Source organism: Nyctereutes procyonoides, unplaced genomic scaffold (assembly GCF_905146905.1).
Source record: "Nyctereutes procyonoides isolate TBG_1078 unplaced genomic scaffold, NYPRO_anot_genome, whole genome shotgun sequence".
NCBI classification, from domain to species: domain Eukaryota; kingdom Metazoa; phylum Chordata; class Mammalia; order Carnivora; family Canidae; genus Nyctereutes; species Nyctereutes procyonoides.
The window spans coordinates 17,133,644-17,151,222 of record NW_026575033.1 but is presented as its reverse complement, the minus strand read 5'-3'; the positions used below and the strand labels follow the sequence as shown (position 1 = coordinate 17,151,222).

At 37.4% G+C, this 17,579-nt stretch overlaps 1 protein-coding gene across 1 annotated transcript in view; it reads left to right on the top strand.

Moving 5' to 3' along the window:
• Positions 1-17,579, top strand: part of TRPC4 (transient receptor potential cation channel subfamily C member 4) — a 206,870-nt gene that overhangs the window by 91,238 nt on the left and 98,053 nt on the right. The gene's annotated exons all lie outside the window — the stretch shown is intronic.

The window sequence follows — 17,579 nt, the reverse complement described above, 5'->3', positions numbered from 1 at the left end:
ATTGGTTCTGTGTTCACTCTTGAATTATAGTAATTATCTGTTCTAGAAAAACAGTTGGAGAAAACTTCATAATGTAAGATGAAAAAGATAAACTTCTGAATAAAAAAATGTATTCAATTTCTTTTGAAGTCAGCCCTGATTATTCCACATTAGCCTTGGCTGCTTTGTCTATTGCTACTTACTAAATATTTAAGGTTTGAGATGCCTGAATTTACTTCAAGTTTTTCCTGTAGTTCTTTGGCCAGTTTCCATGGGAGCCTGAAACTAGTTGAAATGATCTTTTCCCCTAATAATGAAGGAAGCATATTCTTTCGTATATATTCCCTTTGATACCAGATTACACATGCTCATTTGAGCCATGTCAACAGTATCAACTCATTTTTTTTAGATTCTTGTGTTTAGGGCTCAGGGACCTGCTATCTTAACAGAACTGGAATAACTTTAATATATAACTATAAGAAACTAATGAAGAACTTCACTTTATTAGAGATTGTTAAGTACTAAATGACACTTAAAAGTAATAGAATGTATTAAAAATAATAAAATGAGGGGCACCTGGATGGCTTGATCCATGGAGCATGTGACTCCTGACCTCAGATTGTGAATTCTACACCCACGTTGGGTGTAGAGGTTACTTAAAAATAAAAAATCTAAAAAAACCCAACCCTGATAAATGAGGTAAGCTATTGATGTGGCCTCAGAATTTGAGCTACTTCTTCTCAAATATCTATTATTAACCCAGTATTATGCTTTTCTTTCTTCCATTTTCTTTGGGAAGAGGGATTTAAGGGGTTGACCCTATAATTACAAAGGTCTTCTCCTCTGATAATCTGTACAGGATTGATGTTATCCTGTGGATGATGAGTAAGATGAAATTCCCAGGAGGTGAAATCCACATAATGAAAGAACACAGTTGCAGCAACTGGCTGTGCTCACCTGTTGCATTTTGTTCCCTCTGCAGTTAGTGAACCAACTTAGCCCTATTTTATGCCGACCCCGATTTTGGCCCTGATGTCATAATTGATTTAACATTGTTTTTGGCCACAGTGACTTTTGTGAAAGCACTGGAAGAAAAATACTCATTGAGTCTTTTACCATACTCTCCAAATGGAATTCTACAATGGCATTTAATCAAATGAAGCTGCCAAATTCTTGTCAAAATGTTGTCCAAAACAAAACATTGTAGTACGAATTTCCTACATATTAACACATGCTTCTATTTTTACCCACAAATCATTTTTATATGTTTCATTCATTCATTCATTCATTCATTCATTTCTTCATTCATTAACTCTTTGAACATATATCTTATCAAACCCATGCCAGGCAATGATCAGGGCACTTAGAACTTCATGGTGGAGTGGCTCTGCCCTGAAGAGCTACTGTCTATTAACAGGGAGACCATAAAATATTAAATCTGTATTCTCAGTTTTGCTTCTGAACCACTAAAAGTATTCATTCCTACATTCATTTTTTTCTTTGCTTAGGTTTTTTGTATAGTTCAGGAATATACAAAGCATGCTTAACTTCAAAGCCTATTCAACAAAAAGCCACAAATTGAGTCCTTAAAAGTGTCAGAAGCAAAGCTATAGGAAGTATTTGATCATTTCTAAGACCTCTTTCAAAATGCTTGTACCTTTTGCTAATACGAAGCTGTGGAATTGGAGGCTGCTCAACCTTAATGATACAGCAGGGTGAAAAACACATAACACGTAACAAGAAAATAAGAATTAGTAGTATCTTTTAAAAGGTACATTTTTTAAAAGACACTGCATTTGCATTTTATCTTTTCATCTTCTGAGATAATAATGGAGAAGAAAATGAAAACAAAAAATTTTAAAGATTTTATTTATTTATTCATAGAGATGCAGAGACACAGGCAGAGAGAAAAGCAGGCTCCATGCAGGGAGCCCGACGCGGGACTGAATCCAGGGTCTCCAGGATCACGTCCTGGGCTGCAGGCGGCGCTAAACCGCTGAGCCACCAGGGCTGCCCTGAAAACAAAATTCTTAACAGATGTGTTCTAGAATATCTTTCATTCAGTATTGAAGAGCACATTTCCCTTGTGTTAAACAGTTTTTCCAAAGCAAAGTAACACTGGATGACTAATTATAAAATCAGGAATAAGGTTTTACTTTCATAGAAATTCTTTGAAATCATAGGTCATGTTTTACAAAAACATAGTTCTAAATTATTCAGAAATTATTGACTTTAGAATATTTGATATAAGATTTACTAGTAAGGCTATGTGTCTTATTTTTTTTTAAGATTTTATTTATTTATTCATGAGAGACACAGAGACAGAGGCAGACACACAGGCAGATGGAGAAGCAGGCTCCTTACAGGGAGCCCGAAGTAGGACTCCATCCCAGGGCTCTGGTAACATGCCCTGAGCTAAAGGCAGACAGTCAACCACTGAGCCACCCCGGTGTCCCAGATCATGTGTCTTAAATGAAACTCTTAACATAAATATCTTGCCTTGTATCTTTTTACTACAAGATTTCTCAGTTTTTAGTTTAAAAATGTTTGGGGTTTCTCTTTGGTCTATCTCTTTTATTTTTTAGAATGCTTTCTTACTGATTTTCACATGGCTAAGTCCTACTCACTCATTCAGACTTATCTCATGTCCCCCCTCCCACAGGGAAATTCCATGAAGCAGTCCCTCTCTATACAGTCTCTGGGATAAATGCTTTTATTCTGCACATTCTATTTTACATTATATTGTTATATTTTGCTCTTCTCCTCCCAGTATGAGTATCAGGAATATATCTGTCATATTTACCAGTCATACTTCAGTACTGAAAGATAGGTGTTCAATATGAATGCACTTGAATGAAGTTGCAGAATCTCTCAATTCTAGAAGATTCCCTGTATGTTTCTTTGTCTGATTAAATTGCATGGTTTAGGCTAATTGCCTAATAACAGTCTTCTTATGAATTCAAATACTAAAACAGTTCATGTTGTGGGGACTTGATTGCAGGCTTGTTCTGGTACTTCTGTAATATCATACAAAAAGAAAGGCCTGCGTTAATTACATTTCATGGTTATTTTTATAGGCATAAACAGAAGGATTTTATTGTTTCTATTAATACTGGACTAATGACGTTATAGTTGTATTGATCATATACTGGAAGGATAAACATAGTCTAGTAGCTAGCAATTCAAGTTGATATATGTTAGGAACTGGGTTAATTTGTGTCAACTGAAAAAAGAGGCAAAACTGAAATAAATGAAAGGATTTATTTGAAGTCTCAGAATTACAATTCAGGGAACACAAATTTGAGTAACAACCCAAATTGTGTCCTAGGGAACAGAAGTCTGGGCTATTTATTTATTTATTTATTTATTTATTTATTTTAAAGATTTATTTTTATTTATTATATACAGAGAGAGAGAGAAGGAGAGAGAGAGGCAGAGAGAGAAGCAGGCCCCATGCAGGGAGCCCGACGGGGGACTCGATCCCAGGACTTCAGGATGGCGCCCTGGGCCAAAGGCAGGTGCCAAACTGCTGAGCCACCCAGGGATCCCCAAGTCAGGGCTTTTTAACTACAAAAAGGAATACTTGTATATGTTGTTTACAAAGAATTTTGATAGGTGTTGATGGCCTAAGATTAGAAAACTGATCTTGACCAAACATAATTGGTTGCTATGGCCATCATTAGGCAGAAGTCCATCACTACAGCAAGTTGCAGGTTTACCTGAACTTGCAGAATCCTTGGAATATTTGTGCTTTGGCCCAGTTCAAAAGTTAAAGGTTCTCCCCCAGTGAGGACATGCATAAGGCCTACCTCTTTAATGGCCTCCCAGCTCCCTTTTACATCCTCTTGACATAAATGACTCTATTTTATTTCACCTTTTACAGTTAACATGGTTTATTATACTTAAGCCTCCAAACAGACCTGTAAAGTATGATTTTTTTTTTCCTGTGAGGAATTTGAGTGTTGAATGATGTGCAGTGTTGCATTGTTGAATGATGGGACCTGGGTGCAAATCTAGATCTTAACTATAGAACATGCTGGAACCGTCGTACATCACTGCCTCCACCTAGATGCCATCCTTGGTGAACATGTGGTAAATCTGAGGTAGATGGGGTTCCTAGCCTAGTTCAGTTGAGCCTGTGAGTTTATTTCATGACTCAGCTTCTTATAATTAAGCCATGCATTTCAACATTAACTTCTTTTAAAAACTTTTGCCTTGTGATAAAGCACTTGCCTTCTTCAAAGAATGTAGTGTCTCCTTTTCTTTTCTTTCTTAACCACTTTTATTTATTTACTTTTCTTCAAAGAGTAATGTCTAGCTTCATTCTAAGAGAGCAGAGAAAGCCCCCTTCACAGGGCTAGGAGCCAGCACCCCATTCCAGTGTTACTTGTCGAAATGAATAGTGCCAAAGGAAGCTTGGATAAAAAACAGAACCAAACACCCACCCCCTTGAGACTGATCCTCTTCCTGTGTATTAGATAAGGATGAGGCATCATTGAAGACCTATCTTCAGCAAGTAATTTGTCCCTTGGTTCCTGATGTAATATTGGCAGGTACAGAGTTAATGGCAGTTAAAATCGCTTACGTGCGGTCATTATTCTTGCCTAATATTTGCAAGATCAGTGCATATATTTGGAGAGCTTGATGCGTTCCTTAAATATTTTCACAGCCAAGACCTTACCGAGTTTGTTACACATGATCGACCACATTGTGAACTAGTCCACATTAAAGAAAACTAACTCTTAAATAATATTAGAAAGCAGTGAAATATATTATTTTGTGTGAAAGCATTCAGTCTTTTTATGGCTCTCCAAAATAAGGTAAAAAAAAGAAAAACCCCAATCTCTACATGGTCAACAGCATATCTTTTTCAGTTTAATTTTCCCTATTGTGAATCAACAGCTTTGCAACATTAATTTTAAACTTTGGTACTAATCTAGGTTCTTTTTTTTAAGATTTTATTTATTTATTCATGAGAGACACACACAGAGAGAGAGAGAGAGGCAGAGACACAGGCAGAGGGAGAAGCTGGCTTCATGCAGGGAGCCTGATGTGGGACTGGATCCCTGGACTCCAGGATCACGTCCTGGGCAGAAGGCAGGCACTAAACTGCTGAGCCACCCAGGGATCCCCCACTAATCTGAGTTCTTATGAATTAATTAATGGAGTTGTTAAAGAGGCAGGAGAAAAATTAACATTTGAACAGCCCACTATTCATACCTTTCTTATCTTTTGTTTCTCTTGTCATGGAGCAATGAGAGAAATGTGATGATATTCCTGTCAATCAAATGCCATCCCACAGCATGGTGAACTCACTTGATTCCAAATATTCTAGAATCAAAGCTCTTTAAACTTCTCAAGATTTATGGTTTTATGTGTTTTTATTTATTTGAAACCTCTTGATGTGGAATCAAGAACCAAACCTACTAGGGTTTGGAGAGCCTAGGGGGTAGATTTGAGGATAGAGGAACCAGAGAATATAGCCCTAATACAACCAGGGAATCCCTGGGAGGGGAAAGAAGAAGGAGAGATGAGGGCATCAAAAGAGCATTGGACAATGGGAGGAGCAGTTAAATAATAAATGGAGCAGAAACAAAGGAGATTTGTATTCTTAAAACTGCCTAGGGTTAAACTTATCTCTGTTTCATAAGTTTTGTTTTCTGTAAACTCATTATTGATAAGTTAATCATGACAAGAATATTTTAATTCAAATTTTATTTGAAAATAAGTTATCAATAACTTTAAACTTGAACTTGCTACTATATGAATTTCATATTAAAAATGAATAAAACATACTACTCATGTTCTTTATCTACCTGAAGTCTACATGGGAAGCTCCTTCTGGAGATTCAGTCAGATGCCACCTTGTGCTTGTGGTAGTAATTGAGGAAAAATAGCATTCTGTGCATGCATTTTTTTTATTTGGAAACTACCAACCGTCGTGGGTGCACCACCACCCACCTCCACCAAAAAATAAATTTTTTAAAATTAAAAATAAATAATAGAGAAATTAATGATAATGTTGCTTCCCGGCTATTGTATCAGAACCTTGGGATGGCAATGGCAAATAATGGCTTTCTCCTTCAAGATGGAGTAGGTTTTGATGGCTGGTCTCCAGCCACGCAAAGCTCTGCTTTTGCTACGCACTCGGCAGAGAAGCTGACCAATGATTATCAATTGTTATTACTGACTATTGATTTTCTTTTATTCTAGTGTTTTCCTCCTCTTTTACTCTTGTTCAAATCTGGGGTGTCTAAAATGTACCTTTCATAATTTTCTTGCGCCTGGTAAATAAATTCCACATCAAAGTATAGGTAATTTGGAGGGAAAACTATCTCATATTATAGAGACACTATCTCATGGATATCAAAGAACTATTAAAGAAGAGTGGCAAAGAGACTATGTTAGGGAGAAAAATGAGAGAAGGTACTGCATATAGTAAGTATTCCCTTCCATAACTGAGATCTTTCTGCTGAAAGAACTTTAAATAAGACTCATTTATATAAGTAAATCTGATACTGCGTTTGCCTTATTTGAATTCAGTTGAATATTATTTAGCACATTCCTCTCCTTTTTCTCTCTTTTCTGTTTTGAACTGTTTTAAAAACATTTATGTCCTTCAGATCTCTTCTCAAATACCACTGTCTCTGGGAAGCCTTCTCTCAACCTATTCCCAGGTCCAAATTAATTGTTGCTTTCTCTTGTTATGGCAGCTTTATTGCACATGTTGACTTTGCTTTTTATTTCTGTTCGTGTTTTGTTTTTCCAACTGAACTCCTTGCCTTTGGTCTTACTTCCTCTAGTCCAAGACCTACAGCACCACTAATGTTTTTTGGTTTTTTTTTTTCATATTTTGTTTTGTTTTTCAAGATAATGCAGTTCTGGAGCTTAGCATTCTTCCTAGCATATTTACCCATGAAAGAGAGCTGTTATTATTAATTACTGCTGTGACTGTCACTGTTTTTGTTTATCCCCTCTTAGACCCCCACGATGAAAGACTAAACACATACAGGAAAATGCTACACACACACACACACACACACACACACACACACACACACTCCATTCTGTTGTATACGATGCAGCAAAAAAGGTTGGCTTCATCCCTAAGCATTTTAATATTTGTAATGAATATTGATCTAATGAATATTGATGATCCCATGGGTTGCATTACACTTTTGAATACCAAAGATAAGTTTATCCTTCTTCTAGTCTATTGGTAGAGTCAGTGCTCTGAGCCATTTGTATTAAAACATACACTTTTGTCAAAAATGTATAATGTAGAAGTTTTATTCCAACCCCTAAGGTTGCCCAAATTCTAATGCTTCCATTTTAGGCTGTCAAAAGTAACTTGTATTGTATACTGCACACTTCATTTGAATTTGTTCTTCTGACTTGTATTTTTAAATATATTTTATGCATTGATACCTCTATCCTGTTACACCTTGGAATCGGGTACCACAGCAGCACTCATAATAAAATTCTAGGTATACAATAGCATGTGAATATATGAGGCTACACTGAGTGATAGAGATAATTATGAAACGTGTAAAAGTGAGAGAAAACAGCATTCCTCTAGCTTACTTTTCTCTCCCACTGTCCTCTGGGCCACACTCACTGACTGATTTCTGGGCCTTGACCTCTCCATCCTCCAGATGTGTGTATGCACCTGCTGTTACTAGGCAGAGACAGCATGGATCACAAGCTCCCTAATACCTCAGCCCAGCCCCCCACTAGGAACCAAACATTTCTGGACCTGCTTCAGTGTCATGCATGAGGCAAGTGCCTGTTCAGGATTTGTCAGCCTGGCTGACAGAATTATGACAGGTCATTAGGCATTTAATTTAACACTGGGTTTTTAGAGCTTGGAACTCAAATCCCCATGAGTTCGTTGTTGTTTTTTCTTTTACAACTAATTAACTGAAATGAAACCACTTTCTCCTGATTTGTCTCTGGAAATGATTGGGTTTTATGCCACAGCTAAATGTGAAATTGTATATGTCCAAAATCTTGTATAAATTAATCCTTTTAAAACAGCATTCATTAGAAAGTGATAAGTTAATGTCTTATAAAACATAAAATCACTAATCTTAACTTTAAATTAGATACAAAACATAGATTGTATTTGATACTATCCTAAATAAGTACAAAATGGAAAGGGTTAAGCCACTGATTTTCAAAGAGGTATGCTCTTCTATTCACCAGACAAAAACGCATATACCTGCAGGATTAGTGACACTTTCCAGTGTGGCTTTCATTTGCCACAGATATAAGCTAAAGACATTATGTTAATGATATCTTTGAAAAATCCAATACTGTGTATTGGACACCTTCTCTCAGTCCTCAAATGAATTTCTTTTCTATATGGAACTGGTTTCTGTGTCTGCATGATGATTGACAAGCAAGAATAGCAAATAAGATCATCTATCTTCCCTCATTCAGATGTCATCATTTAGTTTATCAATGATGAAGAACCATTTCTTTGCATACAATTCACATTTACATTTGAGGGTTATTTTTCCTCATTTATTTATTTATTTTAAATATTTTATGTATTTATTCATGAGAGACAGGGTGGGTGCAGAGGTAGAGGCAGGCTCCCCACAGAGCAGGGAACCCAATGTGGAACTCGATCCCAGGACCCTAGGATCATGACCCAAGTCGAAGGCAGACAATTAACCAGCTGAACTACCCAGGTGCCCCTAGGTCATTATTTAATATCTTATATTTTCTCTGTCTCATCATTAAGCAAAATGAAGAATTACCAGTTTTTGATATTACCCATTCAAAACTTTATCCCAATTCACATTTTTTAAAAAGATTTGTTTGTTTGTTTGTTTGTTTGTTTATGATAGACATAGAGCGAGAGAGAGGCAGAGACACAGGAGGAGGGAGAAGCAGGCTCCATGCCGGGAGCCCGACGTGGGACTCGATCCCGGGACTCCAGGATTGCGCCCTGGGCCAAAGGCAGGCACTAAACCACTGAGCCACCCAGGGATCCCCCCAATTCACATTATTAATGAAATATAAAAACCTAATGGATTGTTTTGGAAATTTATAAAACAGAAGCACTGTTCACTAGAAATGTTTGATGGTTTTGAGATATAAACTCTTGCTCAAGATCCCTTATAAATTACATATCAGGGAAGAAACTTTTTGGCTTATCCTTCCCCTCATTTTCCTTTGACCATATGAGGCATAGTCACAGTTTTTCTAGATAGAGGTTATTTTTTGTTTGAATTCTTGGAAACCGAAACATACAGTAAAACTCTCTGGGATTTTTAATGCCTGTGCTATAATTTGGTGATTTGTGATTTGTGTGTGTGTGTGTGTGTGTGTGTGTGTGATTCTAAAGCTGTGTTAAGAGATTGCTTCTAGGTAACACGGAACCGGTAAGACAATCATGTAGAATTATGTTTTTTTGTTTTGAGTCCCATTCTGTTTCCCTCTTCACTTCAGCTTTAGAAGCACACAGTGGCGCTTGTCCTCCGAGCAGCCACAGAAAAAAACTAAGGCTTTCTTCCTCCATGGTTTTCCTTTTACCTTCATCTGGACTCAAGCTACCCAAGTTGTCAGCTCCCTGCATGTTTGTAAAAAAACTTGTTTTTTTGTTTTTATTTTGCCACAGTACTGCTTCAGTTTTAAATGACTGACACTATTATTTTTCTCCATGGCATTCTCCAAGCTTAGTGATTTTTGCCAGGTAGGTCTGGGACATGCCACCTGGAAAATCTTTTGCCACATTCTCCTCTTTACCTGCTGGAGCCGGGAAGAAGCTGGAAATCTTGTTGGCAGTAAACACGCAAAGAATCTACTGGAGGGAGTTCGGGGCTCTGGCCAAGAGATGCTCTTTCTCTCTCCAGGTTTAATTAATTCTACAAATGCTTACAGAGTGTCTCTTCTGTACCAAATACCAATGGCAGCAAAATGAGATGACAGCAAGCCCTGGGCCAAGTTTAGATTTCTTCTAGAAGCTTCTTAGAATCTGGAATTTTACTCTTGTTTAGATAATAAAATAAAATCCATGTGTGTGTATGCACTGACATACTTAGCCATGCAGAAAATGCTGACTGTGATCTAAAAATATCACTGTAGCCAGATCCCAGTAGCATTTTATATACTACCTCCTTCTATAAGGACACTCCTGATGTTTGCCTCATTTTTGTCCCTCTTTCCCTCCTTTTCCTCTTTCTTTATTTAGTTCTCACTCACTTGTTGAAGAGAGCCCTTACTATTTGCTACTTGCTGTTGATACCCAAATCAAGGACAAAAGTCTCGCCTTCAGATGACTACCAGATTATTAGGAATAGCAAACAAGTGAACAGCTCTCACGGTGCAAGCCACAGAAGCTATGGTGGAGCTGCCTTTCCTGAAACCCTGGGAAGTGGTTCCAAACTTCACCTAACCTTTCCTGGAAAAGAAAGTGCCATAATTGAGTTTGAGTGGAAAACTAGGAGTCAAAAAAAAAAAAAAAAGAAAAGAAAACTAGGAGTCATCTAAGCAAAGATGTTAGAAAAAGGCATTATAGGAAGAAACACTGTGTGCAGATCATGGAGGCAAAAAAGGTGGCAGGAACAAGGAGAGGGCCTTCATTGTCCTCTGTCCACATTGCCACCCCGTGGCCTCCTTCCAGCCTCTCCCTCTGCCTGGTGTGTGTGGATGGCTTCTTTATCATGTCTCCGCTCATATCATCACCTTCTCTGTGAAGACTTCCAGAACACCCAATCTAATTACTATCCTCTTCCTCCACCCTTAGTTTTTCCTTTCATACCACAATGCTGTTGTCTTCTTGGACCTTAACAAAAATCACTTTATTTATTTATGTGTTTAATTATCTTTTATCTGTCTCCTTCCCCCGTCTACATGGTATCATCTTGTCTGACTTGATTATCACTGAATCCACCGTTCAGTCCAGCATAAGTCCAGAGTAAGTCCTCTGCTTGGAGCAAAGGAGTGCCAAGTAAGGATCACAAGTTAGGGGTGCAGTAGAAGTGTAGATGACAGAAAAAAGATAAATAATAGGTCCCAAAAGAACATGGATTTTATAAAGCCCAGTGTTACTTAATTGTGATTTAGATATATAAATCAAGGGGCGCCTTGGTGGCTCAGTGGTGAGTGTCTGCCTTCAGCTCAGGGTGTGATCCTGGGGTCCTGGGATTTAGTCCCGCATCGGGCTCCCTGCGTGGAGCCTGCTTCTCCCTCTGCCTGTGTCTCTGCCTCTCTCTTTGTGTGTCTCATGAATAAATATATAAAATAATAAATAAATAAATAAATAAATAAATAAATAAATAAATAAATAAATAAAACCTATATTCTTTTCTCAAACACTTATTATCCAAAGATGAATTCATTATCTGTCTCTTTAAGCCTGGTCCTTCCTCTGTCACATTTGTCAAGTAGGAGGCCCTACTTGTTAAAAATGTCATGTTAAAAATCGGAGTCATCCTTGATTGTGCTATCCAATCCAAAAGCTTGACGTGATAGATAAATGGCTGCAAATTGAGGTGCCGTCTGGTTATCCTTTTCTTGAGTCAGAGCCTGCCTGACCAATGGAATGCAACAGAAATGACTTTTTATAGCTCCCAAGGCTTACTCGTCAGTCATCTTGCAGCTTCCATCTAGGCTTTGGGGGAAACCTGTGACATGCCACATAAAGAAGTCTGACTGTCCTAAGGCCACCACACCAGACAGACAATGAGTAGTCCCACTTGCTGATAATCACAGTTGAGTCCAGCATTGTAATTGTTTATTCCAATGACAAGAGTTGTAAGAAAAGTCAACTTTGACCTTTACCCCACAACTGCCCACCAGGCTGCCCTTTAGCTGAGTCCTACTGAGAGTAACTTCTGTTGATGCCATATGGGACAGAAGAATCAACCACCTCAGTCCTGTCCAAATTCCTGGTCCAATGTTATGGGCTGAATGTTTGTTCTTCCCCCCAACAATTCCTCTGTTGAAACCAAACCTCAATGTGATAGTATCAGGAGGTAGGGCTCTTGGCAGGCAATTGGGCACGAGGGTGGATCCTTCAGGAATGGGGCTAGTTTGCTCTTAAAAAGAGGACCCAGAAAGTTCCCTAGTTCTCTGTCTACCAAGTGTGAACACAGCAGAAGACAAGGTCTCACCAGACACTGAGTCTGTGGTATCTTAGACTTCCCAACCTTCAGAACTGTGAGAAATAAATGTTTCTTGTTTAAGCTACCCACTCTGTAGTCCTTGGTTTCAGAGCCTGAACTGACCAACACAGCCACAAAGCTGTGAAATAACCTAAATTATTCTTTTAAGCTACTGAGTTTTAGAGCATAGATAGCACTCTTATTAATCACCGAGGCCTGCCAATCTTTGGCCAGTTATGTTCCCTAATATTTCCCAAATCCTTTCCCTCTCTTCCAGCCTTATTCTTCGCGCTCTGGTTGAGGGAGTCTTACTTAGGCTAGCGTGTCTCACTTAGATTCCCTACATCCATGGCTCCGATCTCTTCTCATCCAAGTTCACATAACATTCCAGAATACTTTATATATAAACATTCTCCACATTAAAATCCCTCTATTAGAGGTGCGTAGGTGGCTCACATAGTTAAGCATCTGCCTTCAGCTTAGATCATGATCTCAGGGTCCTGGATTGAGCCCCACATCTGGCTCCCTGTTCAGTGTGGAGCTGTTTCTTTCTCTCCCTCTGCCCCTCCCCCGCTTGTGTGCTCACGCTCTCTCTCTCTCTCTCTCTCTCTCTCTCTCTCTCTCTGTCAAATAAAAAAAAATCTTTAAAGTATAAAATAAAATCCTTCTATTAAAATATAATAGTACCCCCTGGTGAGGCTGTGGGCCCTGACCTTGTCTTGTGGCTAAGCCCTGTAGCGTTCTGCCCTGAAGGCCTGGGGTGGAAAGCAGGTGAATCTGAAGGCTTCCCAGGAGGACTATGTCAAGCGAGCCCTGGTCAACAGCCTCACTTGCCGAGGAAAGTACACCTCAGGCCAGGGCCGCAGCCAGTAAGTCTCCCTTCCTCTCTAACCATGCCTACTAAATGGAGGTGTTCTAAGGCTGCTCCCTCAAGGCTCCGGGCCCCACACACACTCACTCTTGAAGAGAGGGCCTCACCTGGGGCTCCAGGTGGCTATCCCATCACTCTGGCCTCCCACGTGATCCTGGTGTGTAGTGTTGCCTGTATATGCTAACTCCATTGCTCATCCCGGCCCACTGCCAATAAACAGCTATTTAAGGGAGGAAAATACACATAATAAACATTACTATGTTATTTTTATTGTGGAAAAACATACATAACATAAAATTTACCATCTTAACCATTTTTAAGTATGCAATTCAGTGGCATTAAGTACATTCACATTGTTGTGCAACTATCATCACCACCTATCTCCAGAGAACTTTGTCATCTTTCCAAACTGAAACTCTGTACCCATTAAACAATAACTGCATGTTACCCCCTGCCTCAGCCCCTGGCAACCAATTTTCCAATTCTAATTTTCCAATTCTGTGAGTTTGACTACCCTGGGTACCTCATACAAGTGGAATTATACAATTACACAATGTCTGTCCTTTTGTGTCAGCCTTATTACACTTGGCATAATGTTTTCAAGGTTCACTCATATTTTAGCATGAATTTAGAATTCCTTTCCTTTTTAAGAATGAATAATAGTCCATTGTATGTATATGCCACCTTTGGTTCATCCATCTTTTGATGGACTTGGGTTGTTTCTATCTCTTGGCTCTTATGAATGATGCTACTATATTATATTATTTTAAAACTCTGACCTGGTTCCTTATTTCTTACTTTGTAGATCCTATAAAATAAAACCCAAGCTTCTTATTCTTAACAAGATATATCATATATTGGACCCCAACCTTCTACCTAGCCTCACCTCTCATTCCTTTCTGACTACTGTTTTGTGCCCAGCATTTCCAGATTGCTAGGATTTTTAGCTCCCATGCTGTGCTCTGTGAATATTACCTCTGTAAGTTTTCTTAGTATTTTACTACCTTGAAATACAGCCATTACATCTGGCTAGATACTTCTCACTCTTTAAGATCCTAAGACTCAAGGTTCAGAAAGGCCATTTCCTCTCTCAGGATGGGTTTTCACTCCCTCTTCTATGTCTGGAGCGTTTATGTTTTCTACATGATATTATAATTAATCATTTACATGTCTCTCCTCTTCATAAGACTGTGAGCTCTTTGAAGCCAAGTACTATGACTTTTCTTTTTTCTCTCTCTTTTTTTAACGATTTTATTTATTTATTCATGAAAGCCACACAGAGAAAGGCAGAGACATAGACATAGACAAAGGGAGAAACAGGCTCTTCAAGGGAGCCTTACGCGGGTCTCGATCCCTGGACCCTGGAATCACAACCTGGGCCAAAGACAGATGCTCAACCGCTGAGCCACCCAGGCATCCCACTTTTTTTTTCTCTGTTCAGCATATTCAGCAACTCTAATGGCAAGGACACATGGTATGAGCTCAGCAAACGTTTGTTGAACTAATTCTATTTTTCTTCAAGTCAAACAATCCTTTCTTATAATTTCTTCTTGGAAGTCTTTGGAAAAGATTTTTGTGCTATAGAACTACTTGATCATTGGTGAGGAGAAAGTAACAAAGCTTGTGTATAATTCTTGTTGACTGGCCCTTGTGTTTATGGTGCTGATAAATGCCATAGGAAAGGACAAGAGAAATGGTAAACACCTCCCTTGAAAGGAAAGGAGAAATTTTTTTTTATTTAAATTCAATTTGCCAACATATAACACTCCGTGCTCGGTACATCATGTGCCCTCAATGCCCATCACCCAGTTACCCCATGCCCCCATCTACCTCTCCTATTAAATAATATTTAAGTATACATATCAAAAAACGATTATTTTGTATGGCTTTGTTTTTATTGATTTTAACTAAATAATTATTTAGCATAAAATAAAGTCCTTTTAATAATATTGATTAGTTTCCATCTCTGTCCCTTATAAAGTTTGGCTCATATCTGTTCAAACAAATGGCTATAAATATTATTTACATAACACTGATCATGTGATTACAGCTTAGATGCCAGGAAGCTGTAACAGCTATTAAAATATATTTGAGCTGTTGTTGTATTGAACCATTTTATTTTCTGGCTTTCTTAGTCTCATCTTTTTCCATTCCGGTTTTACTTCTGTTTTATTGTTCTTCACGGGCTGCTGCTTGCTGACACAGCTCTGGCTGAGACTTTGGCTCTACAGACAGAGATTTGAGTTTTGCAGCTTATTCTGTTAAGGAAAAATAATCAGTATCCCAGGACATATAAGCAGCATTGGCCCTTGTGATAAATCCTATAATCTAGCTTCTGTGTTGTGACTGTGGGATTGAGTGTTTTAGAATCTTTGCAAATCATTTTGAAAAGGGCATTGAGTGAATATGCAAGAAAATCTGTTATCCCAGAATATTGGAGAATGAAGAAATCTAAAAGTAATGCAAATAATGTTCCAAATAGTTGAATTTAAAGTGACACTTTTTTGCTTACAATGTATGAAAACCATTGGCTGAAAATCTAACATGTTACATATCATCTCCTTTTTAAACAAAATACACAGTACATAATTTACCTTTTCTTTTCTTTTTTTTTTTTTTTACTTTTTCTTTATAATTCAGAGCTTTGGGATGAACCTCAGTTATTATACTCTGTGGTCTAGTTGTAAGCTTGGGGCTTTTTAAACACCGAAATTATATTAATAGCTGTTTCTTTTTTGGCCAATAAGAAATTGCAAAAGAAATCTATCCTTTTCACAGTTTTGAAGTCTTTCTCCTCATTCTTAGGCTTTCAATTATCAGTTCTTGTTAGTGTCAATGCAGCTACCCTATTATATTTATCTGTTTTATTCAATTTTGGATTAATTAATCCAGGGACTACTTCAGGTAGAAGTGTCAGAAAATAAAGACAAAACTATCTGAGGGAAGGCCTAAGGACTCCTTTTTAATTATAGTGCAAAAGATTTACTGTCTGAATACCATGACATTTATCAACTTCTGTGAGATCTCTTTTTCCTTTCTTGGGTTTCAGATCAAGGTTGTCTAACAAATCACTTGTATTTGAAATGAATTTGTGTGTGTATGGATGTATGCATGTGTACAAATACATATGATACCATGTTATAGAAATATTTAGGCCTTTTGAAAATTAAAGTATAATTAAATAATGTAGAGCAATTTTTATAGACTTCATAGGAAGTATTAACATTTTAATGAATTTAACCAAGCATTTAATATATTAGAAATTATCAACATGGGAACAAATGGGGAAAATGATGCTAGCATTTAGAAAATGATTTTATTATAAGAAAAATACAGCAAGAAGTTTTTTTAACTAATCATATTAAATTAATTACTTGCTCTAAACCAGATTACCTAGTTAAGCAATGAAATAACATTGATGATGCTTATTTTTGCTCTCATACTTCATGAAATGCTCCACCAAATTTTCCTGCAAAATATGTTAAAATTGCTGTGGTTTGAACTGCTTTCACAATAAGCAATCAAAAATTGTTAGGGAGGTCTCCATAAGCAAATAACTGAGATATTTGGAGAGAAGTAGTGGAGAGCACAGTTATAGACAGTAATATTCAACCTATAATATCCTTTATGGTATTGAAAGTTTCAGGCTTTCCTAAAGAATTCGAACATTTTTTTCCTTCAGGAGGTAAGAAATTTTCAATCATGGAAGTAACAATGATAAATATGTAAAAACACTAACTCTTGGAGGTACCAATAAGTTACTTTACTTTTAACATGTTACCTTTACCATGTTATGTCGATTCCACATTTATCATCTATAGAAGGTATAGGAGATCCAATCCATCTCTAATTCCTATTACTTTAATGTTATTTGGAAGATGATTTCAATAATGTCTGCAGCAGTCAGGTGGAATGTTTTTATGGGATGATTTATGTTCCCCTCTCCCAAAGTTCATATGTTGAAGCCCCCCTAACTTCCAGTAGCTAAAAAGGAGGAACCAGCTGAGATGGAGTAAGGAGGTAGGCGTTTATTAGCCACGGAAAATAGAGAAGAAAACAAATCTGTCCACATCTTGATCTTGGACTTCTGGCCCCCAGAACTCTGAGAAAATAATTTTCTGTTTTTAAGCAACCCAGCCTGTGGTGCTTTTTTTATGGCAGCACTCACAAACTACTATTAATGTATAAATAGTTATTCTGTAAGTTCCATAGTTTGTATATATAGAGAGTTTAAGCATTGTTCACAACTTTCTTACGTAATTTTGATTGAGACCCTATGAGACTAATATTATTTTAAATATAGCACTGAAAGGAAATGTGGTAAACATAAGGGAAAAGATTTGAGAGAATTAAGGTTTTGGAAAATATCAACCAACTACAAAAACAAATCTTGTACCAAGGAAGGAAGATGCTGAAAACTAACAAATTCAAATATTAGTCTTTAAGACAAAAGTCATATAAGTAAATCAAAGAATCAAGGCAAACTCTTTAGATTTGTGATGAAAATTGAATTCTAATTATATTCTTTAAAACAACCTTTTCCCTCAATAAAATATTAATAAATCAAACCCAATAATATATAAATATATCTACAAGTACATTGCAGCTAACAT